The sequence below is a fragment of the Cetorhinus maximus genome, chromosome 2, assembly GCF_964194155.1.
Source record: "Cetorhinus maximus chromosome 2, sCetMax3.hap1.1, whole genome shotgun sequence".
NCBI classification, from domain to species: Eukaryota; Metazoa; Chordata; class Chondrichthyes; order Lamniformes; family Cetorhinidae; genus Cetorhinus; species Cetorhinus maximus.
Window position 1 is genome coordinate 133,924,189 of NC_135880.1, and position 26,473 is coordinate 133,950,661.

Below are 26,473 nucleotides of genomic sequence, written 5' to 3' on the forward strand. Positions count from 1 at the left end.
CTGTATTCACTGGAGTTTAGAAAAATGAGAGGGGATCTCATTGAAACGTATTAAATTCTGACAGGGGTGGACAGAATGGATGCAGGGATGATGTTTCCTCTGGCTGGGGGGTCTAGAACAAGGGGTCACAGTCTCAGACTCTAAAGGCGTCAAGGGGTATGCGGAGAGAGTGGGAGTATGGCATTGAGATAGAGGGTCAGCCATGATCATATTGAATGGCGGAGCAGGCTCGAGGGGCCGAAAAACCTACTCCTGCTTCTATTTTCTATGTTTCCAACGCTTGTCTGGCTAGTCTCCCATCTTCCACCCACCATAAACTTGAGATCATCCAGAACTCTGTTGCCTGTATCCTGACTCACAACAAGTTCAATTCACCCATCACCAGCATGCTCGCTGATCGACACTGGCTACTAGTCGGACAATACCTCAATTTTAAAATTCTCGTCTTTATTTTCAAATCCTTCCATGGCCTCACCCATCCTTATCTCTGTAATCTCCACCAGTCCTGCAACCCTCCAAGATCTCTGTGCTCATCCAATTCTGGACTGCTCCACATGCCCTGTTTTAATCGCGTCACCACTGATAGCCATATTTTCAGCTGCCTAGGCCCCAAATTCTGGAATTCCCTTCCCTAAATCTCTCCACCTCTCTATCTTACATTAAGGCGTTGCTTAAAACCTACCTATTTGTCGCAAAATCACCTTATGTATCTCAGTGTAAAATTTAGTTTAATATCGCTGCTGTGAAGTGCTTTGGGGCATTTTATTAAATTAAAGGCATTTTAAAAATGAAAGTTTTTGTTGCAGTAAATGTTGTTTACAACTTGTCCAGCCTCTGTACCCTTTTGTAATATGGAGACCAGAACGAAGTACAAAACTCCAGGATGAACCCAGGTTCTGTACAAGTTTTAACATTACTTCTCTGCTATTTAATTATATTTATTTTGAAATGAACCCATCATTTTATTTGATTTTTTAAAGACCTTGTTAACCTGCATTAATTTGTGAATCTGTACCCCAAAATTTTCTTCATCCTATTTAGACTTAAATTTTCCAAGTTGTACACAGTCTCCTATCAAAATGCATCACCTCACATTTATCTATATTAAAGTTCATGTGCCATTTATACTCAATTTGCAAGTTTTTTAACATTTTATAGTATTTTGCTACAATCCTTAGTATTAACTGCAGTCCCCAATTTAGTCCCATCCACAAATTTTGAAATCATTCTTCTGATACCTGAGACCAAATTATTTTTTAAATGGTGAAATGTAGTTCCAGCACCAATCTCTCGATCATCACATTCCACCAACATCCCAGCTGAAATTAGTGGGCTCAGCAAACAGTGGGATCAAACCTGATCTTCCTGATCTGTATGAGTCAGCTGCTCACTCCCAGAGCAGCTGAGCTTACAAAATTTATTTTGTATCTATAACATTGAGACTGGCTGACTCGAAGAAGAGTTTTCTTGTAATTTGAGAAAGTTAGGCGAGAGGCCATAACCTACATTGAAAGGTATTAGTCAATTCGGAGTGACCTTGTGATGCTGAACTTGGGTTATAAAAAAACTGCAGCTTAAAATCTAGAATGATAAAAGACAAAAGGTGCCCATTGAGTCTGTACTGGCTCTTTGAAAAAGCCATCCAATTCATTGCACTTTCCTGCTCTTACACCATAGCCCTGTAAATTGTATCCCTTCAAGTATTCATCCAGTTCCCTTTTTAAAGTTACTATCGAATCCGCTTCCACTACTCTTTCAGGGAGGGCATTCCAGGTCATAACATCATGTTGTGAAAAACAAACCTCATGTCTCCTCTGGTTCTTTTGCCAATTACCTCAAATTTGTTTTTGGACACTGACTTTCCTACCACTGGAAACAGTTTCTCCTTCTTTACACTGTTAAACCTTTCATGATTTTGAACACCTTTATAAAATATCCTCGAAACCTTCTCTGCTCTAAGGAGACAATCCCAATTTCTCTCATCTCCCCACATATTGCCTCTGCTCATTCTTTCTGTCAAAGTCAATCTGTCAGGGGACCAAGACCTCACACTGGATATTTTTATAATATATAGATATCCTCACGGCTAATTTCTAAAATTGTAAAAAAGTGACAAAAACCTTTTAAAATGGCTGATGTTATGTCTATCTGTGACCCTTGAACAAAAGGAGCTTTCTGGCAGTTTTGAAGAAACTTACATCTCGTTATTTCTGAAGAGACACTAACAACTCATTTTGGGCTGCACAGACCAAATTCAAAGAGAACTATACAAAGGTCATCTGCATTTCCTAACTCAGGTTGGTCAACCAGAGTCGATTCATCCATAGAACAAATGACCCTGCAACCTTCCTTTCAATTCTTAATGGTGGCAGAAACCTTCTTTCCGAATAAGGATAGAGGGAATTCCCAAACCGATGAGCAGATAGGGAGTGAGATGCCTCCACCAGTTGAAAAGCCACAAAGGAGCATAGCTGGAGCTGCACCTTCACTTGAGGGCAGTGGCGTTCCAGGGGACATGAAACAAATTAGGAGAGTGCTCCTCCAAAGCCAAAGGCCTCAACTAGGAAGCCTATCATTGATTTAGCCGACAGCTTAATGGATAATTTGAATGGGGACCAGCAAAGTTCCCAAACTAGCCCAGAAAGAGAGTGAAGGTGATGCTTCACTTCACTGAAAAACCACCAGGAGGTACAGCGAGAGCTGACCACCCACCAAAGGAGAGTAGTGGTTCTAAAGATAGAGCCTACTACGCAACTGACCAGCAGAGGGTTCCCAGCCAGATTGGAACCCATCCTCACCCACTTTAAGGCAGAATTGCAAGGCAACGTGACAGGGTTGCCCACTACATTTAAAATAATCCACAACAACCAATCAGGCTACAGCACTCTAGCCCTACATGGTATGAATGCAGAAGAGGGTCCTTCCAGAAGGCCATCCTCCTATCTTCTGGGCCCAGAAAGGCTGGACCAAGTTCAGAAGCAGACTGCCCACCGGCTGCCATGCCAACCCAAAGCACCTAGCAACAGAAGCTGGAATGCCTGAGTTGTGCTGGAGTCCGAGTCGGACACTGAACCAGTATCTTCTAAGGAGGCCGAAGTCCCTTTAAAACACCCTAATCTCCTGACAATCAGCCAAACCACAGTTCCTGGATTTGAACAGCTGAACCCACCAGTTACCAAGGTGGACAGGAAGGAACTAAGCTGGACAAGATCTGGTAAGATCAAAAGACCTGGCACTTACAGATTGAGATGCCCAGCATTCCCCTGTGGAAAGCCCAGAGCAGGTTGACCATCACTCACCTCCTGAGTGATAACGTCTCTGGAAAACTCCCAGATCCTTTAGAGGACACCTAATCAGGAGTTGAACGGGCAGATTTCTGAAACCAATGGCTTTGTTTATGCCTGATCCCCAACAGAGGAAAGTTCAGAACTCTAACCCTGAACAGACTTCCTAAAAGACAGATTTGAATCTTCCCAGGTCACCGAAACATTCCACATCCCAGGACAGGACAATGTTCTTGCTGATGCACTAACTCAGGAAAGGAAACTGTAGCAGGAAGCTGTCATTGCCCCTGCTTGCTGTATATCTGACATGCCAGGTGAATGAAAGAATGCGTGCATACTTCTTTTATTTGCAATTCTTCCTTCATAAGACCGCATTGAAAAAAATAGAATTCATTTCTTTTCTCCAAAGCCACGAGGACTATCTGGGGACTAAGACCTCACACTGGATATTTTTATAAAAAATATATATAGATATCCACATGGCTAATTTCTAAAATTTAAAAAACTGGACAAAGACCTTTTGAAATGGCTGAGCTATATCTGATTGTGACCCTCGAACAAAAGGAGCTTTCTGGCAGTTTCGAAGAAATTTATATCTCATTATTTCTGATGAGACACGAACAACCCACTGTGGGCTGCACAGACCAAATTCAAAGAGAACTATACAAAGGTCATCTGCATTTCCTAACTCAGGTTGGTCAACCAGAGTCTATTGTCTGCTAGAACAAAGGACCCTACAACCTCCCTTTCAATTCTTAATAGTGGAAACATTTAACCATCTTGGGTACCCAGACAAAGGGATACATGCCCTTTGTCAAAGCCAGATTGGGGGGGCGCGGGGAGGGGCAGGTAGTCATGTGACATGAATCTCGAGCTGGTGTTATATTGCCTGTTATATTGCCTTGCTGTACTGAAAACTCAGTCAGCCATTTTAACATCGACAAGCAGCAATACAAAAAAGGGGCCCTCTCCAGATTGAATACCTAGCCCCATCTGCACTGTTTCTACTGGAACTTCTGTACTATCACCTACAAGACTGATTCATCTCTGCATGCATATGTTCGCATGGGAAGCCAACTCCAGCAGAAAAGTGAATTATACAGCATCAATTTTAAACCTGCCAAGCTTTGTGAAGGAATAACTCACTGGACTTTGATTCTGGACACTAGACTCACGTGAAACAATTCTTTTCTCTGTTGTCTTTGCCCTGTAAATCCTTCTTTCTCTATCACTCTTATGTATGAGTGAAAGGAGGCAACGTTACTACCTCCTCCCGTGTTTGAGTGTGTGCAAATAAACTAACCCTTTGAGTTCATCCTACCTCAAGTTTGCTGTGGGGTTATTACTAAAAATTGGATCACACCAAAACTGAGGGGTTGGGAAATACACAACTGATTATTAAAGGGGAAAGTCAATCAAAAAAACACCTGTCTATGGACAGCTGGTGACAGGACAAATCAGGGTTCTTTAAATTAACCACCCCCCACCACCCCCCCCCCCCCACAAACCCCATCATGTGTAACAAATCACTGCTCTGCATTAAAATACATCTGCCTAGTGTCTGGCCACTTCACTAGTCTGTGTCCTCTTGAAGTTTGTTACTCTCCTTCGCATTATTAACTACAGCCTGGATTTTCAACCTCTAAGAGAGTAGGGGGAGTCAGGAAAATTCCCGTCTTGGCCATCCACCTTGGGACAAAGACAGGATCTTCATTACTGGGCGGGGGAGGCGGGCTGAGGGGGGTGGGGGGTGGGGGTGAGGGCTGGAGTCAGGCCAGCCAACCCAGGAAGAACCCATAGGCAGCCAGAGAGCCTGCTGGGTGTGGAGGCGGCCTGTTTAAAAGGCCCGCCTTGATGCCGTGGGACTTTGTCCCAGTGAAAAAAGAACAGAGGCTCTCCACCCTTCCTTCACCCTTCAAGCATTCCCCAAAAATATAATCCTTTGATAATATTTTCCTATGCTTGAAAAAAAGTAAGGACCAAGCTAATAAAAGTGTCAATCATCCAGTCCCGTTGAAGTTTCAAAAACCACAAACCCTTGAAAGCACTTAACTTGTGTCAACAAGCATTATGAAATTGACCAAAGAGCCTGAGCTGTCAATCAAACAGTGTTTCCTCTGGGAAGCAGTTGTTCTTGTATTCTAATAGCTGTCTAGGCTCTCAACCATGCATACATAATGAGGTTTGGTTGAGAGCCCAGACAACTATTACAAGAGCACCTGTGCCCCAGAGAAAACATTGCTTGATTGACAGCTCAGGCTCTCTGATCTCTGCGTCAATTTCATAATGTTTATTAACACAAGTTAAGTAGTTTCAAGGGTTTGTGGTTTGTGTTTTTGAAACTTCAAAGGGACTGGATGATTGATACTTATTAGCTTGGTCCATACTTTTTCAAACAAAGGAGAAAGTTATCAATGGATTACATTTTTCAAAGCTATTTTTTGACTCACCTTACTGTATGTTATGGTGCTCATTGGTTCTAGAAAGTGTACAGTGGGTCAATGGACATGAAAGTGCCAGAGCTTGGCATAGGGGGCATGAGGGGATATAGGGGGTGGGTGGATGGGCAGAGCTTGGCATAGGGCCATGAGGGGACATGGGGCTGGGTTGGGGTGGGGGGCACAGCTTGCCATAGGGGGACATTTTGAACTTGCCTTTTAAAAGGTTCTCTCATGCAAACTATGGTTCCTGACTCTTCTAAGGGGCCATGAACCACGACTGTTCAAAAACCTGGTCTGACTCTTGCAGAAGAATAGGAGATACCTATCTCCACAATGGAACTGGCTGGCCAGCGGGGAGTGCCAGATGCAAGTTTCTGACATGAACCAGCCTGCATCCTTTAAAGCACTCCTGAAAATCAGATAGCCCAGGAATGGGGTCCCGCCCACCATTTTTAAAGGGCTCCTGAGCAAACTTGACTTGGGGAAAATCCAGGTCTACATTTCCAAGTTTCCTGTTCATCAACAATCTTTGAAATTATCCCCAGTATACCCAAGTCCAGGCCATTACTATTTCAAAAAAGTAGTGGTCCCAACACTGGGACCCCTGGGGAAATTGCTGCACACTTCTTACGGTCTGAAAAACAACTGTTCACCACCACTTTTATGCTTTGTCCTTAACCAACTTTGTATGCATGCAGTCACTGCCTCTTTCCTCCCATGGGCACCAATTTTGTTAACAAGTCTATTATGTGGTACTTTCTCAAACACTTTTTGAAATTTATATGTTATATATATCAACCATACTATCCTTAACAATCCTCTTCATTACTTCATTGAAGAACACAGTTAGTGAAAAATAATTTGCCTTTTACAAATGTAAAGCCATGTTGGCTTTCATTTATTAACCCATAATTTTGCCAAATGCTACTTAATTTTGTGACAAATTATTGTCTCTGAAAGTTTCTCCACTTCTGACATTGGATTAATTGGCTTGTAATTGTGATTCTGTCATTGCTGGATTTATCCCAATCCCCTTTTTGAATGGGGGTGTAACCTTAATAATCCTCCAGTCCCCTGGCACCACTCCCATATCCAAAAGAGGATTCGGGGAAGATTGTGATCAGAGCCTCTGCGATTTCCACCCATATTTCCCTCAGCAGCCTTGGATGCATCCCAGCCGGATTGGGTGACTTTCCTACTTTGAGCACTGTCAGCCTTTCTATCACCACTTAATCTATTTTTTACTTTACCTAATTTCTCTACTTCCTTTACTGTGACATTGGGAGCATCCTTTTCTGTAATGAAGGTGCCACAGGTTAGCAAAGCTATAAGAAAAAGCAAACCAAGCACTAAGCTTTATTTCTGGAGGGTTAGAATTGAAAAGTAAGGAAGTTATGCTAAATCTGTATTGAACCTTGGAGTACTGTGTGCAGTTCCAGTCTCCATATTATAGAAACCATACAGAGGCAGTGGTCGGGGGCAGAGAAGACTTACAAGGATTATACCAAATCATTTCTGGTATACACATCAGGAAAGGATTGACATGCTGGATCTCTTTACACTCGATGAAAGATTGCTGAGGGGTGACCTAAAAGAGATTTTCAAAATTACGAAAGGTTTTGACAGCGCGCAGGGAGAATATTTCCTCTTGTGGGAAGACACAACTAGAGGCCATCGATATAATTTAGTAAGCAAGAAATAGGGAATTCAGAAGAGACTTCTTTACCCAAACAGTGCTAAGAATATGGAACTCGCTACCGTAGGAAGTGGCTGAAGCAAATAGTATAGATGCATTTAAGGGGGAGCTAGACAAGCCTGAGAGAAGGGAATAGAAGGTTAAATTAGTAGATTTAGATGAGGAAAGATGGGAGGAGGCTTGAGTAGAGCATAAATGCCTGGATAGACTGGTTGGGCTGAATGGCCTGTTTCTGTGCCATAAGGCAGATGGAATCTACTGATTTACCGCCTCAACCATCCTCAGGAAGATCTCAATTTTGATCCCTAATCTGTCCCATCCTTCATTTAACTATCCTGTTATGATTTATAATCATAAAATACTTTGTGTTACCTTTTATGTTAGCAGCTAATTTACTTTCATGCACTCTACTTGCCCCTCTCATTTCCTTTTTTCAGTTCTCCTCCACATCTTGCATTCAGCCTGGTTCTGTACTGAATTATGAACTTAATATTTACCATATGCCTCCTTTTACTATTTCATGTCATTCTCTATATTTTTAGACGCCCAGAGAGCTCTAGCTTTGGATGTCTTTCCTTTCAACCTTGTACGAGCGGGGAAAATTGTGGGAGGAGTTTCAACGTAATGAAATCTTGGGGAAGAATGTTTCTCACCTCTTTTTCTCTCCTGAAGGCGCTCACTTTGTGCTGGTGACTTTTTGTATTTTGCCCGAGTGACTGTTGTTCATATGCTCATCTTCATAATAAGTGCGGACCAGCTAACTGAGATGTCACAGCCAGCCTGATCCGGACATTCATGCATATACATTTCGACCAAAGGTTACCAGATCAAAAATTGAGAACTGTAGCAAGTTTTCCCAGGCAAGCCGTAGCTATAGTCAACTATCGCCAGATCAAACCTAGGATGCAACCTGAAATGTCCTTGGGTCTGTGTGTCTCAACTGCATTCCCTTTCAACCTGCTGAGACTTTGTTTTATCCATATTTTAAAATAAAGGATGTGTGCATTTGAATTGATTGGTTGTCTCGCTAACTAACCAATGTTTGAAGCTGGAGTTGTCAACTCTGGCTGGGCACATTGCAGGATCTTTCATCCTACTTCCAACTGTCCTGCCAAACATCCCATCATATGATGCACTGTCCTGCCATTCCAATTGGAAATGATTAAAACTCTTCATTGCCCGACTGAGTGATTCCAGACCGTCAGTCAAACAACATTTCCTTCCCTTCTCCCTTATTCTTACAGCTGATAAACAAGCGTTCAGTTTTGTCCTACAATGCATGCACACCAAAGTCCGAGAGAAGACGAATCTTTAACTCCTGGAAACTCCTGGACAATCCATGTTTGACCTGAATGCGGCCGGCTGTCCGACGCGCAACCCACCGTCCACATGTGCGCACGCATTAACTCGCACACACAATGACAGGTGCCAGTTTGGCAAAGAGCTCGCGCACGCGCAGATTTATTGTTGCTGTGGCTCTCGGTGCGCATGTGTGCCTCGGTGCTCCAAACAGAATCCAACCGTCAGAGAGCGAGAGGCGGCGCGAGCGCAGGACTGCGCACGGCAGTAAGTACCGGGAGACTCGGGGGCATGGGAAGCACCGGGAAACATAGGGAGACCCGGGGGCACGGGCAGCAAGGGGGGAAGCACCGGGTGATCCGGGGGCACGGACAGCAACGGGAAACATAAGGATTCCCGGGGGCACGGACAGCACCGGGAAACATAGGGGGCATGGGCAGCACTGGGGCGGAGGAGGAAGGGATCGGGAGGGGTATGGGCAGCACCTGGAGACATAGAGAGACCCGGGGGGGGGGGGGGGATATGCGGAACACTTGGGGGCCTGGGAGATTTGGGGAGCACCAGGGATATGGGGGACTCCCGGAAGCAAGGGGAGTACCGGGGACCCGAGGCGTGAACACTGTCGACCCAATGAACAGAGCGGCTGGGGACAGAAATGTAGGGTGTGGGAGAGCAACCGAAGTGAAGCCGGTTAGGAATATGGGGTAAAAGCAGCGAGTGCCGGGTTGAAGGCGTGTCTGAGGGCATCGAGCAAAGCGACGGAGCAACTCCAGTGATAGAAGAGGCGGCGTAGATAGGGGAAAAGAGGGGAGAAAAGAGAGACAGCAGTGTAAACAGGTAGGGAGAGAAGGCGTGCCAGGGTGTGATATTGGCGGGGGGGGAGGGGGGGGTGGGGAACAGCTCCCTATGTAACAAATGGAGGCTGGACTTGGGGTAATTCAAGAGAGGATCCAATAATCAGATCTACAGTAACCAAAAGTTGTATACTGGCAATGCTGCTTTTTTAACAACTAGAAATGTTTGGAATTTTTAGTTGAAGCTGAGTATTACAAAAAAAAAGTAAAAATATAGTAGCTGCTTTCAAGTCGTGCTTCATGCAACTACCGATAATGTAGCTGAATGCTGGTCAGCTTAACAGATTGTGTGTCATCATGCATTATGTGCTTTCTGTAAACATTATTACTGGTCTGAATGTTGCAATGCCATGAATGTGGTTTGGAGACTGCAAGATTGCTACAGCTCTGGATTGGCAAATGCGATCACTGAAACATAGAGGCAGCATTATGTACAAACAAAAATTTAATTTCATTTGTCCGTACTCAAAAGGAGACTAAACTCCATCATAGCCACTCACAGATTTCAAAGTATTTTAGAGATATCTTGCTGTGTGCATAGAACTAAAAAGTTTTTCCATCTGGAACAGTAGTACTGTCTGTGTCTGAGAGGGAAAGATGGGTTAGAAGCAGATAATGGCAATACAAGAATAACTTGTATTTAATGAGGAAAATCCACCCAAGACACTTCACAGAAGTGTAACCAGGCAAAAATCGACACCCAGCTGAAGAAGCTGATTTTAGGAGAGGTGATGAAAAGCTTGATCAAAGAGTAAAGTTTCAAGGAAGACTTAAGAGGAGAATGAAATGGAGAGAGCTAAGGAGGGATTTTCAGTTGAAGCCATGGCTGCTAATAGTGCCAAAATGAAAGTGGGAGATGGTCAATTTACCTCTGGACTCTTAATATGGAGCTCTCGTATGTTTTGGGCTTTGATAGGATTTAAATAAGAGAATAAGAATTTTAAATTTGAGCCATTGGGGGACCAGAAGCCAATGTAAGGGAGCAAACACAGAAGACTGGTGAGCAGGACTTGGTACAGGTTAGGGTACATGCATAGGATATGGGTCAGAAGCTCAGAGCGGAGTTAAATTGGATGCCTAGGTTGTAATCAGTTTGGTTCAACACAGTACAATATTGAGGGTGGGTGATGGGGCAGTTTGCAAGGATAAAAGGGACAGGGCTTGGGTTTTTGAGGAGGGGTTGATGACAGTTTTGAAAGGAATTGAAAGTACTTGCAAAGTCTTTTGCAATTATCATTGAGTCATTGCCTTTTGCAATGTCAGCTAGCATAGGTTGTTAATGCTTATGGGGATGGAGTTGTGAGAACAGAAGGTGGGTCTGCACACAAGATCAGAGTGGGGAGGGGAAATAGGAAAACTGCAACAAGCTGCACTTTCGGGGATAAGACATGGATGGGTCTGGACAAAAACTGACTTGGTGAAGGAGAGTGGAGAAGGAGCAGCAGTTGAAGTGATGGTCTTGCTATTCGTGAAAAAATATGCCCATTATTATCTTGCGCTTGGAGGAGAGAGGCTTAAGGAGACTGTTTGTAGTGGTGAAGTAAAGCCAGGATTATTTTTGCATTTCAGAATAATCACAGAGTTGAGTGGTTTTGACAGGAGAGAGAGGCCCAGTCCTGCTTGCTGAATGTTGCCTAATAATGCTTTATGATAGTAAGCTTCCTTTCCTGAGGAGATTTACCTTTACTGATTTCCCCGCCCCCCTTTCTGATCCTGGGAAATCCAAGAAACCATGACAGGAGCAAACCTTCCCCTGAAGGATAAATTAGGATAGCCAGTCTTTGGTGATTAAAATGCATTTGATTGAAAAATGAAAGTGAAAGTCATGTGGTTTTCAGTATTGTGCGAGATGCCTTGTTGTGGTACTTGTGCACATAGTAAACATGCAGCAGCATGACGATGTAATTTTCTGCCAAGCAGTTTGATGTTTTTGGAATTCGAAACTGAAAGACAGTATTTCCTCTGAATAAACTTGAAACTAAGTTGTCTTATCACATCTGGGAGGTCAAGTGTTAGAGGCAATCTTTTTGTTCCAGTCCCTTGTGGATATCAGGAACCAAGAAGCAATTTTATCACTGTATCTGAGTCCAGCGAAATGCAAAATGAGTGAAGGTATTTTTACCTTTAGTATTTAAATAGGTTCTAGTGTCTGTGAAGAGATTGACCTCTATATACCACTCACCTTTCAGCCTTGACTCATGCCTCAAAGTCAGGGTTTTTAGGGCCAAGCTCCACTTCACACAATCTAGGTTAAGAGTTCAGTGCATTGTCATAGGTGCTGAACTTTGTATGAGACATTAAACTGAGGTATGATCAGAGACTTTGTCTTAATCTTTGTTTCCATCTTGCTTCCTGGTTGCTCACTGAAATTGAACACAGAATATGTGGCACAAAAAGAGGCCATTCAGCCCAACCAATCCATGCTGATGTTGAGGCTCCTCCCATTTTTTCTCATCAAAATCTACCATGATAACCACCCCTTCTCCCTCAAATGTTTGTCTGGCATCTCCTTAAATGCATCTATGCAATTCGCTTCAATTGGTCACTCCCTGTGGTAGTTGGATCTACATTCTCACCACACTTAGGGTGAAAAAGTTTCTTCTGAATCCTGACTGGATTTCTTGATGGTTGTCTCATATTGATGGCTTTTACTTAGGCTCTTCCTCACAGGAGGAAGCATTCTCTCTCTCTATCCATTCTATCAAAATCTTTCCTAATTTTAAAATTAATGGCGACCCAACGGCTGCCTTTTTTTTAACAAGAGAAAAGAGACCCAGCCAGTTAGTTCTATTCTGGTATGTATACCCATGCATTTCTGGTATCATCCTTGTAAATCTTTTCGGCACCCTCTCCAGTGCCTCTATATCCTTTTCATTTTAATGGTGATCAGAACAGCATGTAGTACTGTAAATGTGGTCTAACTAAAGTTCGGAACAGGTTTAGCACAAATTCCCTGCATTTCTTTTCTGGAAATAAAGCCAAGTTTGGTTTTTATAAATGAACTTGCTGACCTGTGGTGCAACTTTTAGTGATTGATGCTTTTGTACTCAGATCACTTTGTCCCTCTTCTCCCACCTAGATTTTCACTTTCCAAGTAATGAGTGACCTCCTTAATCTTCCTACCAAAATACACCACCTCATGTTTATTTTTGTGTTTAACTATCTTTTTAGACCCTCTTCTTTTATAACTTTCTTTATTCCCTTGCCATCAATGTCCTCCCTTACTTCATGTTTTCCTAAGTTCTCCTACCCCATTTTGTTTCTGTTTAGGCTGCTTATGTTTCTTGTAGATCACTCCTCCCTCTTACTAGTTTAAAACCTTTGTCACTTTTCTATTCACCCTTTCTACTAGGACACAGGTCCTGTCCCAGTTCAGGTGGAACTCGTCCCATTGGTGCAGCTCCTTCCTGTCCCAGAATTGGTGTCAGTGCCCCATGGAAAGGAACCCTGTTTCCTACCCCAGTCCATTAGCTGTTAATTCTCCTGATCTGTCTGCTGCTATGCAAATTTGCATGTGGCTTGAGCAATAATCTAAAAATTATTACCTTTAATGTCCTGTTTTTTAAATTAGAGCTGTATTCCTGATCTTTCAGCAGGACCTCCTCCCTGTTCCTACATATGTTGTTTGTTCCAACATGGACCACAGCAGCTAGATTTGCCCTTTAAGTTCCTGCCGTGAGATATCCCTTGCCCTGGTACAGGGTAGGCAACATGCCTTGGGGATTCTAGCTCTTGGCTGCAGAGGATGTGGTTCCTTTAATTATGGAGTCCCCTATTACTACCACACTTCTATTTTGTTCTCCTACCCTGTGCTCCTGGGCAGCCTTCTGAGCCACAGTGCATTGGTCTGTATTGTGGTTGTCTGCCCTGCAGTCTTTCTCCTTTTTACAGGTAGCAAGACCATTGTACCTTTTGGACAGGACTAGTTTATGTGAGACCTTCTCCTTAACCTTCTAAATCCCTGCGTCCCAGTTCCCCAACAGTCATGACCTCCCTTTCCTGAACCTTTATTTTTCCCTGGGGTGTAACTATATTCTGTATAAACCTGTCCAGAAACTCCACTCTCTCCTTTCACGTCCAAATCTCTCTCTCACACTTCAGCTTAGGGAATCTGAGACACGGAGATTTGAAACAGAAACTTCTCCTACAGATGTGTTTGCTCAGGTTGGTCTCATCGTCCACAAACTTCAACGGTTCAGACACACAACCTGCTCTGCCATTTCTGAGACTAGCCTTTTTTTAATTTAATTCATGAAAGCCTTTATTCAACAATTATTTGTAGTTATGCCAAATAGTTTAACTAGCTAAGCTAAAAACTTAATACAGTACTTAGACTTTCTGATCTCAGTTTAAACAACTACTCTAGAGAAAAACAAACAAAAACTCATTAACCAAAAACCTACCTACTTGCCCAATTAATGCCTCTGGACTGAAGGGCTCAGATCTTGCTCTCTATTGCTCCCTCTATCGGACCACTCTTTATTCTGAGACAGACCAGAACAACACTTCCCTCATGGCACCTGAATTTCCTCACTCAACCAAACTTCTTAAGTACCCTGTCACAGCAGTACTCAGTCAAGCTGGACTTTGTGTTACTTCATCATGCGTAAGTAAATCGTCATACCCCCGTAGTCAGAAAATCCCCAGGGTGCATCTCGCTTGAGAACTCTTTTTCTGCATTGGAAACGGCGAAAGTGATGGTTCCTCTGGGGAGTGCAGCCACACTCATGGCACTGTGAGTGGCTCAGCTGCACGGGAGGGGGGAGGAAAGAGGGGAAGATCAATAGTGGTAGGAGACTCGACAGTAAGGGGAACAGACAGGCATTTCTGCGGCCGTAGATATGACTCCAGGATGGAATGTTGCCTCCCTGGTGCCAGTGTCAAGGATGTCACTGAACGGCTGAAGGGCATTCTAAAGGGGGAGGGAAAACAGGCAGAGATAGCGGTACATATTGGTACCAAAGACATAGGTAGAAAGAGGGATGAGGCCCCGCAAACAGAATTTAGGGAGCTAGGATGCAGATTTAAAAAACAGGACCTCAAAGGTAGTAATCTCTGGATTACTTCTGGTGCCACGCGCTAGCGAGTATAGAAATAGGAGGTTAGTCCAGATGAATGCATGGCTGGAGAGATGGTGCAGGAGGGAGAGCTTTAGATTTTTGGGACACTGGGACAGTTTCTGGGGGCGGTGCGACCTGCACAAGGCGGATGGGTTGTACCTGAACCGGAATGGGACCAACATCCTTGCGGGGAGGTTTGCTAGTGCTGTTGGGGAGGGTTTAAACTAACTTGGCAGGGGGGATGGGATCCTGAGAGGAGGTTCAGCAGGGGGAGATGCACAGCCAAAATTAAGAGAGAGCAAGTGAGTCTGGAAGGCATAGAAATTATAGGCCAGTTAAGGCACAGAGGAGTTTGGCAAGGTTGGATGATATTTATTTCAATGCAAGGAGTCTGACGAATAAGGCAGATGAGTTGAGGGCACAAATTAACACATGGAAGTATGGTGTAATTGCTGTCACAAAGACATGGTTTAGAGAGGGGCAGGATTGGCAGCTCAATATTCCAGAATATAGGGTCTTCAGGTGATACGGGGAAGGAGGTAAAAGAGGAGGAGGGGGTATTGCAATATTGATCAAGGAATCAATTACAGCAGTAAGGAGGGATGACATCTTAGAAGGCTCCTCAAATTAAGCCATATGGGTAGAACTGAAAAACAAAAAAAGAGCAATCACATTGCTGGGAGTGTACTATAGGCCCCCAAACAGCCAGAGAGAAATAGAAGAGCAGATATATAGTCAAATTTCAGAGAAGTGTAAAAATAGTAGGGGATTTCAATTTCCCCAACATTAACTGGGTTAGTGATAGTGTGATAGGTTTAGAGGGAGCAGAATTCTTAAAATGCATCCAGGAGAGCTTTTTAAGCCAGTACGTAGAAAGTCCTACAAGAGAGGGGGCAGCTCTGGACTTAATTTTAGGGAATGAAGCCGGGCAAGTGATTAGAGGTATCAGTGGGGGAGCATTTTGCAGATAGTGATCATAACTCTGTTAGATTCAAGGTTGTTGTGGAAAAGGACAAGGACGGACCAGAAATCAGAGTTCTAAATTGGGGGAAGGCTGATTTTAATAAGATCAGATATGATTTGGCCAGAGTGGACTGGGCGCAGCTACTTTTAGGTAAATCTGCGTCAGAGCAGTGGGACTCATTCAAGAAAGAAATAAGGAGAGTACAGGGCCAACATATTCCAGTAAAGACAAAGGGTGGGACCAACAAATCCAGGGAACCCTGGATGTCGAGGGATATACAGGATTGGGTAAAGAGAAAAAGGGAGGCTTATGGCAGATACCGAGGGCTCAAAACTGCAGAAGCCCTAGGGAAGTATAGAATGTGTCGGGGGGATCTTAAAAAGGAAATTAGGAGAGCTAAAAGGGGGCATGAAAAAACATTGGCAGGTAAAATAAAGGAAAATCCAAAGTTATTTTATAAGTACATTAAGAGTAAGAGGATAACCAGGCAAAGAGCAGGGCCCATTAAGGACCATAATGGTAATGTGTGTGTGGAGCCAGAAGACATAGGGAGGGTTCTAAATGAATACTTTGTGTCGGTGCTCACAAGTGAGAGGGACGATGTGGGTATGGAAATCAGGCAGAAGGACTGTGATATAATTAAAGGGAGGAGGTTCCAACTGGTCTGGCAGGCTTAAAAGTAGATAAATTTCCAGGTCCGGATGTATCCTAGGCTGTTGAGTGAGGCAAGGGAGGAGATAGCAGGGGCGCTGGCAATGATTTTCAATACCTCTCTGGCCACAGGAGAGGTGCCAGAAGACTGGAGGACAACCAATGTGGTACTGTTATTCAATAAGGGAGGAAGGGATAAACCAGGGAACTACAGGCCAGTCAGTCTAACCTCAGTGGTGGGAAAACTATTGAAAGCAATTCTGAGGTACAGAATTAATCTACACTTGGAGAGGCAGGGACTAATCAAGGACAGTCAGCATGGTTCTGTTAAAGGGAGGTCATGTTTGGCCAATTTGATTGAATTTTTCGAAGAGGTGACCAGGTGTGTAGATGAGAGCAATGCATTTGACGTAGTCTACTTGGACTTCAGCAAGGCTTTTGATAAGGTCCCGCATGGGAGACTGATAACGAAGGTAAGAGCCCATGGGATCCAAGGCAATTCGGATCAGAATTGGCTGAGTGGCAGGAAGCAGAGGGTGATGGTCAAGGGGTATTTTTGTGTCTGGGTGTCTGTGTCCAGTGGGGTTCCACAGGAATCGGTGTTGGGTCCCTTGCTGTTTGTGGTATATATAAATGATTTAGACTTGAATGTAGGAGGGTTGATCACTAAGTTCGCGGATGACACAAAAATTGGTGGGGGTGGTAAATAGTAAGGAGGATAGCCTTAGATTACAGGAGGATATAGACAGGCTGGTGAGATGGGCTGATGAGTGGCAAATGGAATTTAATCCGGATAAGTGTGAAGTGATGCACTTGGGCAGGACAAAGAAGGCATCGGAATACACGATGAATGGTAGGACCCTGGGTAGTACTAAGGATCAGGGGGACCTTGGTGTGCCAGTCCACCAGTCCCTTAAGGTAGCGTAACAGGTCGATAAGGTGGTTAAGAAGACATATGGGATACTTCCCTTTATTAGCCGAGGCATAGAATATAAGAGCAGAGAGGTTATGCTGGAACTGTATAAAACGCTGGTTAAGCCACAGCTAGAGTATTGCGTGCAGTTCTGGAATCCACTTTATTGGAAGGATGTGATTGCACGAGAGAGAGTGCAGATGAGATTTACCAGGATGTTGCCTGGGCTGGAGAGTTTTGGTTATGAGGAGAGATTGGATAGACTGGGGTTATTTTCCTTGGGGCAGAGGAGATTGAGGGGGCACATGATTGAGGTGTATAAAATTATGAGGGGCATAGATAGGGTAGACAGGAAGTAACTTTCTCCCCTTGGTGGAGGAATCAATAACCAGGTGGCAGAGATTTAAAGTAAGGGGCAGGAGGTTTAGAGGGGATGTGAGGAAGAATTTTTTCACTCAGAGGGTGCTGGAATCTGGAACTCACTGCCTGAAAGGGTGGAAGAGGCAGAAACCCTCATAACATTTAAGAAGTATTTGGGTGTGCACTTGCGATGCCATGGCATACACGGCTATGGGCCTGGTGCTGGAAAATAGGATTAGATTGGTTAGGTACTTGTTTAACTGGCACAGACTCGATGGGCCGAAGGGCCTTTTCTGTGCTGTAGACCTCTATGACTCTATGGGCAGAATTTTACAAGTCAGCAAGCGGGGGCTGGGCCCGCTCGCCGACGCATAAAATGACGCGCGGTGACATCGGGGGGAACTCAAATCCTCTTGCGATAAAGGCTAACATTCCATTAGCCTTCCTAATTGCCTGCTGCACCTGCATGTTAGCCTTCAGTGATTTACAGACAAGGACACCCAGGTCCCTTTGTACATCAACACTTTCTAATCTCTTAACATTTAGGAAATACTCTGCACATCTGTTCCTTCTACCAAAGTGGATAACCTCACATTTTTCCACATTATATTCCATCTGCCATGTTCTTGCCCACTGGCTAATTCTGCAGGAGGTTTAGAGGGGATGTGAGAAAGAATTTTTACACCCAGAGGGTGGTGGGAATCTGGAACTCACTGCCTGAAAGGGTGGTAGAGGCAGAAACCCTCATAACATTTAAGAAGTATTTGGATGTGCACTTGCGATGCCATGGCATACAAGGCTTTGGGCCTAGTGCTGGAAAAAGGGATTAGAATAGTTAGGTACTTGTTTGACCGGCGCAGACTCGATGGGCCAAAGGGCCTTTTTCTGTGCTGTAGACCTCTATGACTCTATCCAGTTGTAATCAAGGTCAAATGTATTGCCTAACCCATCCCTTCCATAATCTATCATGACCAAATCCCTCATCCAGCTCCAGGCTCAACTAATCACTTTACAGCCTTCCGGACTGAATATTGAGTTCAACAATTTTAGATCATGAACTTTCTCCTCCATCCCCACTCCCTTTCCGATCCCCCCCCTCTTTTTTTTCCAATAATTTATATAGATTTTTCTTTTCCTACCTATTTCCATTATTTTTAAATGTATTTCCATCCATTGTTTTATCTCTACTTTTTAACCTATTTCGATCCCTTCCCCCCACCCCACCCCCACTAGGGCTATCATCTGTACCTTGCTCGTCCTTAATGTCACCTATTATTACATTCCTTAGATAATATCACCACCTTCAACACCTCTTTGTCCTTTTGTCTATGACATCTTTTGGTTATCGCCACCTATCGCTGGCCCTCTATCTGTCCCACCCCCACTTAAACCAGCTTATATTTCACCTCTTTTCTATTTTTCCTTAGTTCTGTTGAAGAGTCATACGGACTCGAAACGTTAACTGTGTTTCTCTCCGCAGATGCTGTCAGATCTGCTGAGTTTTTCCAGGTGTTTTTGTTTTGGATTTCCAGCATCCGCAGTTTTTTGCTTTTAATCTAACACTCTACTTGCCAGCCTTCCAAACTCAAACACTAGATAAACTTCAACTCACCTTGAATTCTACCACTTGCATTCTATTTATCCTGTGCTAACTCCTACTCACCTAGAATCTTTCATCACTGTTTTACTGGCTTCTGACCTCCCCTTCCTCATGGCCTTGCTCCACTTTCTACAGATTTCTCTAGTCCTGTTTCTCAGCTCCCATCCTCTGCTCCTACACCTCTGACCTCTCTTGGCGGTCAAGCATTCGGTCTTTATGCCTCAATGCTCTGGAGCCTCCTTCCTTTTAAAGCCATCTCAAAACCTACCTTTCAAATGCATCTTTAATCACCTCCCTTAACTCCTTCATGTCTGACCCCCTTTTTTTTTATATAAGTCGATTGGGAAATTTTCCAATGTCAAAGTTGTTGTAGAAAGTCGGTTTTTAAATGACACGTTATTTCATCCACAAGCTCTTTGTTAATACTTGAGCCAGGTTTATTTTTATACATTACTCAAATGACCTTAAAGTAATCCTGGAGGACCCATTAGGTTTGTTTTACTTTTACATTTCTTTTCACACTGCAAGTTTGTCAGTTTGAAGTGGTTTTGGTTTTGTACTGCTAAGTTGTGGAGTGCATATCACATTTGAAAGATGATGTTGTCTCCGAATGGAAGTGGGTGAAGTGAGTTACTTTCCTCCCCAGCAGCTCATTCTGTTCTGTCCTGGTATCAGGTCATCCCTGACACCAAATGCAAGCTGCATTATTCCAGTGGTGGTGAAAACACTTTACATCACCACAATTGAAGAATAAATGCGCCCTGAATGCAGATTATATTTGTGTTCATAGAATATAGGGACTGATCTTGATGCAATATTATTGCACTCAGTTGTGGAACTGTCTACCAAGCTAAAGTTCATCCAGATAAAAGCTTATATTTCACCTCTCTTCTATTTTTACTTAGTTCTGTTGAAGGGTCATTCAGACTCGAAACGTTAACTGTGTTCCTCTCCGCAGATGCTGCCAGACCTGCTGAGTTTTTTCAGGTATTTTTGTTAAAGTTCATCCAGGCTGTCCAATTTAATTCATCCATCTCTTGAGATCAATGACCTAATTTATGAAATGAAAATTCTTAAGAAAATTGTTATCTTCCAGATGACTGACACAATAGAATTAACTTGTTTTATTGTGTGGCAGATTTTACAGTGCAGGAACAAGATTATATGTGCATCTATTTGCAAGTTTGACTTTGTGACTTAATTCCTGGCTAAAAGACCTTTCCTGATAACTAGTGACATCCTACCTCCTGCAAGAAAGTTAGGAACAGAACTACCTAAAGGGATGGAAGAAGGTAGGTTCCAGGAGTTAGATTATTAAAGTTCCAAATGCACAAGTCCTCCTAAACCTCTGTATACTTGGTTCCAAAATTCTTATCCTGGGACCGCTAGACCTCACAGCACAGCAATTGTTTTTCATGGGATTCCTTTTGGTTGTATCTCAATGAACCTTGACCACAAAAACATGTAAGTTATTAACATCTAACCATAAAAGAGATCAAATATAAATTATCCATTCAAGCTCTGTGTCGCACTCTTATATAAATCAGTGGCTGAACTTCAGGTCTGATTATAAGAGAATTGTGGCCCATTTCAGCATCCATCTGAAATGAAGTAAAGTTTACATCTGCTCATCTACTCCTCCTCTCATATATGCCATGTAACTCTCCAATGAATGAGTCGAAGTGGAAGACTATCCAAAGTTTTGATCACTTCCCTTTTAGCTCTTTTTTACATCAATCCTAAAGTTTATCACCAGTTTTATTGACCTGTACCACCTTGTTCTAGCATCCTGCTACATGTTGAAAGTGCTTCAAATTAACCCTATTTTTTACACTTACTCTCAGTTTTCAAGGTGAAAGAACATCATGGCTTTTCTCTGCACCCCTCCCATGCTTGACTGTTTCATTTAAGTCTTGGTGATCAAAACTGAACTGAATGCTGATATGTGGCCTAACTGTCACAGATTAAGCAGCATGCTTGAGGGAATTAGATAGAAAGCTGCAGTCTTTAAGCAGCTATCGCCTTAAGGTAATAGCATTGGAAACTTCCATGTCCAATTTCAGGGCAAGTTTATCAGTAAAGTGGACACTTGGATCCATCCTCCATTGCTGTTGTCATGTAGAGAAGCTGCCTGGGGAGCAAGTTAGAAGTCATTTTGCAGCAGAAGCTCTCACTTGAATTCATTTTGATAGCATATGCCAGATTGTCACAAGGTGCGGTCCTCAGGTATTTACTGTACATATCGTATATTAATCTCCCCATACAACAGCATCTTAGCAAATGAGTGCTGACAGCTGATGCTATAACTCCTAAGGTAGCAAATGCTCTAAATTTGTACAACTTTGGTGTACTCTTATGATATGTAGAATTGAGAAACAACATTCTCTGCCTTTCAGGCTTATCTTCGTTTTCAGAATGATACTCATCTTCAGCACTACAGTTCACCTATTAGGTCTTGCAAGGTTTTTCTGTGTTTGGGGTGGGGGGGCACAGGGCAGGATTAGCTTTAAGTGATTAGTTTCATTTTTGTTTCATGTCTAATCAAACTATCACAGTAGTATAGATCCTGGGACTTACTAGGAAACTGTGATACTATGGTCTACATGGTCAGTATGCATTTTTTTTGAACTTAGTAAGCTTCTCCTCTGCACAGAGGATACATATTCAAAGAACGAAGCTCCTGTGTATTTAATATGCTTTTATTATTTACTGTTCTGAGTTAGAATATTGCATATGCACAATCCCAATATTAATTCTCAGCACAGTTAGAGTTTCTAATAAAACACAACCAAGGCCATGTTTGCCTGTTCGAATATATGGTATGGTACTATTTTAAAAACTAGCAAGGTAATTCCCCCTCTGCCCTGAACAATATTTAATCTTTCCACCCACACAACTAAAACAGTTTACCTGGTCATCCACCCCATTTCTGTCTCTGGAACCTATTAGTGTTAAGATGGCTCTTGTGCTAGCAGCTCCTTAATTAAGCTCCTCTTGTTTGCAGCTCAATCCAGACCTCCATTGCTACCTCTTGTCCACCTCCAACACCCCCCACCCCCAAATCATCTTTGCTAAAGAACTCCTGGCCCTAACTCAACTGCAACTTCAAGCTAATTTACATGTGCAGATTGCCCATCCTTGAAAACTATTTGTACTGTGCTTTTATTGCGCTCTTTTAAACAGCTGGAACTCCACTTAAATTTGACTTCTCTTTTCGTGGATTCCTCTGATCAGGATTATGCTATTCTGCAGACCTGGAAGTGACTTAGTACATCAGACTTCAAGTTTTCAGTTAACTTGCTTCATTGTACAGTGCCTATTCCCTACTGATCCTCCAACTATACTTCAGTATACTGCAGTATTTCAGCTTTACTTTGCTACTTTGAATCCTGGAGTTGAATCAATTTTCTCCTGGACCAAAGTCCATTTCTGTGTTGACTCCTGGACCTATAGTGACACCCAATGTTGCGGTCACTTTGTATGCAAACTCTGCCACATTGTTTCACATCTCATCTGTTCTAGCTCTACATTGTCTGTTTTCTTCTTCTCTGAGGAATTTTCACCCCGCATTGATCTGTTTCCCATTTTGTTCCAAATTGCCTTCTCTGCTTTCCAGTTGGTGCACCTTGACACTGATTCCAGTCATCCTTCAGAATTCCTTCATTACTCTTTGCTAGGTTGACGGAGACTGCCTCCCTAAGCTCTTAGTACTTCTCTGTAGCTTGCATATTCCTTAGCTCCCTACACTGTCCCCCTGGACTTCACTTACTATTTTGGCTCCTTGCTATGTGATCTTCAGCAGATCTCCTGGATCTGCTGAAATACACTGAGAAGAATTCAAGTTGACCCCTGAACCAACTTATAATGGCTTATAGTGGACTTGCTATGCCTCCTTGATTCTTCATTTTCCACAACAATGTCCTGCAGTGTACCCATGAATATTCTGCTCCTCAGACAGCTGGACATGCTTACTTTCCACAACTGTCTTAGAATCCAGACCTTGGTTCGTCTATGCTCTAAACTCACCATATCCTGTCTCTGTCAACATCACCCACCAGAGGATCTGTGACTTCTACTTTGGACCCTCTCATATTGCATGGTCTCTGCTCTTGGGTTTACAACCAGGAAATGGCTTTAGCTATGTAACTGGAACTCCTTTTGTGTAATTCTGTGTGCATTTTGGATACATCTCCAAACTTGGACACACAACATGTATCTCCATTTCTTTTACTGTCGCCCCTTTTCTCCCCAGATCTCTCCTTGCTACCCAGTCATGCTGCCTTTACTCTCCTCTTGGGTGCATTGCCCATTCAATGCCTACCTCAACCATTCACTGTTCCTTTGCCTTCCTACTCTTATGACCATCACTGGATTGAATTCCCCCTTAGATAAATTGACAGTTAACCTCAGTGCGTGTATCACATTCTCACAAGGCATCTATTGTTCCCTCCTTTGGAACAGAAGAACAGTTTGCTACATCTTTATCTCTCATTGACATTAACATAAACACATCCCCCAGCATGGCCACTGGGGCTAATCTCACCAATCCCCTTACTGTCTCCCACCACTTCAGCCTCCTTGGGCTCTTCTAGTGGGCTAACAATCATCGCTTCCTCTTTTTTTCCCTCAAATATCTGTTCACTCATCTATAAAGCTCTGAGCACCTGTGGTCTAATTGGAGATGATTGCTTTGACATCATGGCTCTAGTGGAAACTTGACTCACAGGTGATGACATCTTGTCCCACATTGAATCCCTCTCACCTAGCTATAACTTTCCACTACCTGTGCATTCGAAACAGCCTTAATTGCTGCATGGATCTTATCACCAAATCATGTCTAATCCTCTGGCACTTTTTCTTCCTTCAAACACTTTTTCATGTTCGACCCCTTCCTCCTCTCTTATCTTCATTTTCTACCATGGGCCTTTCTTCGTACCATATTTCTGAGAGAGATCTTCACTCCTCCCTCACCCTCTGCATTGAATGACTCCTCATCCTAGATTTCAGTCTGCATCTTAACTCAATTTTTCCCTTTGTCCTGATTTCACTGTGTTTCCATCTTACTTTAATATCACTCTCCAACCCATATTCACAGCCACCCCCTTGACCTTGCCATCTCACGGCCTTTCTGCTTCTTGGTCACAAACGAGGCCATTTCTGATCGCTTACTTGAATCCCACCTGCAACCTTATTCCTGTTTATAACATCCACCCTTACGTTCACTCTAGAATAATTCTCCCCAGTTGTACTTTAAAGTTTTCAACTGTCCCTGCATTCATCACAATACTCCTGCAGCTGTCAATCTGTTCAATTACTTCCTCAACTGTCATTGTCTCTGATCCCAGCAACATTCTAAGTCTTCCCAATCCTGGTTGTTCTCACTGGCATTATTAACGTTTTCATTCCTTTGGCCAAGGGATTGTGTTATGTAGTGGTGGTCATAAAACTGCTGGTCTCAGCCCCATCTCAACACATGTGCTGTTTAAACTGTAATCCAGGCCTTTTCGCCTCCACATTCAACTATCCAGTGCAAAAGACAATGCTGAATCTTGCTACATTTAAAGACACCTTCAGCTAGAAGTGTGTGGTGGATGATCCAACTTGACCTCCCCTGGAGGTACCCATCATGGTAGATGCCAGCCTTCAAGTAATTTAATTCAGTCCAGGTAGTATCATGGAAGAACCAAAGTCATTGGGCAAAGGCTATGGGCCCTGACAATACCCCAGCTGTAGTACTGAAGACCTCTGTTGCAGAACCAGCCCTACCTTGTCCAAGTTGTTCCAGTACATCTGCAGCACAGTAAACCTGAGAATGTGGAAAGTTGTCAGCTATGTCCACAAAAAACAGATTAAATCCAATCTGGCCAGTTACAGCCCCATCAGTCTATTCTCAACCATCAGCAAAGTGATGGAAGGTATTGCTGACAGTGTTATCAAGTGGCATTTATTCAGAAACAACCTATTCACCGATGCTCAGTTTGGGTTCCCCCAGGACCACGCGGCTCCAAGTGTCATAACAGCCTTGGTCCAAACATGGGCAAAAGAGATGAATTCATGAGGTGAGCTGGTAGTGGCTTCATAAATAGATCCCATAAATACATCCCATGAAGTATGAAACTAGACACAAATCCTTTCCTTGGTTATTCCTTTGTTTACATAATGTAGCTTTACATATGTCTGCCTTCAGCCACCAACCCAGTGTCCCAGTCGTTTCTCTTTATACTCTTTTGTGAAAAAAACAAACCTAATTAACTAATTAAAGCGACACCCCCTTAAAGGGGCCATGGGTCGATTTAAACCATCTATTGAACAAAGAGCCAGCAGTTTATCTTTATACTCTTTTGAATTGATCAATTAACCAAAGAATCTCTTTTTAAAAAGCCAAGTAAACCAATAAACCAAATGAATAGCCCCTAAGGGGCAAGTTTCTCTTTATAAGCATTCTAAGTAGTTATTTAGACAATGCCCTTCATCTGTATAAGTTATCTTTATAATTAACATGCAATTAACATGACTGCCCTTGATATCAAGATGGCGCTTGATCGAGTGTGGCATCTCAGAGCCCTAGGAAAACCCAAATGAATGAGAATGGCGGAGAAATCTCTACATTGATTGGAGTCAGACTGAGAACAAAGGAAAATGGTTCTGATTGTTGGAGGTCAAGCATCTCAGTTTTGTGACATTACTGCAGGAGTTCCTCAGGATATAGTCTCAGGCCCAACCATTTTTAGCTGCTCCATCATAAGATCAAATTTGAGAATGTTTGCTGATGATTGCACAGTTTTGAATAACATTTGCAACTCCACAGAGACTGAAGCAGTCCATAGCAAGGCCTGTGCTAATAAGTGATAAGGTACATCAGTATTACACAAGTGCCAGGTAACGATCATCTCCAATAAGACAGAATCTAACCATCTCTCCTTGACATTGAATGGTATTACCATCGCTGAATCCCCTACCATCAACATCTTGGTGGTTACCATTGACCAGAAGCTGAACTAGACCAGCCATATAAATACTGTGGCTACAAGAACATGTCAGAGGCAGGAATTACTGTGGCAAGTAATTGACCTTCTGACTCCCCAAAGCATGTCCACCATCTACAAAGCACAAATCAGGAGTGTGATGGAATACTCTCCACTTGCCTTGTTATGATCCCAACTGATACTGGATAAGTCAGATCCCAGAGGGAAACCTGGCTTGATAGATCTAACTTCTCGAAATTTGGAGGTAAGTTACTGAACAAATTCACAGGAGCCTGCTAATGAATTTTTAATAAACATTTTATGCTTTATATCAAAACAAGAACAGTAAACTACATTACGCCAAATAAACAAGTTGGAAAGATCTC

General features: G+C 43.0%; 1 protein-coding gene across 2 annotated transcripts in view; it reads left to right on the forward strand.

Annotated features, from left to right (window-relative positions):
- Positions 1-8,933: 8,933 nt before the first annotated feature.
- LOC144697613 (tudor domain-containing protein 7-like) overlaps positions 8,934-26,473 on the forward strand; it is a 153,763-nt gene continuing 136,223 nt past the window's right edge. The window contains exon 1 of one of the 2 annotated variants that reach the window (XM_078569671.1): positions 8,934-8,987. The gene's annotated coding sequence lies outside the window, so the exon portion shown is untranslated. Of the gene's footprint in view, positions 8,988-9,538; positions 9,558-26,473 lie in introns of those variants that run through there. The other variant, XM_078569655.1, reaches the window with a different exon arrangement.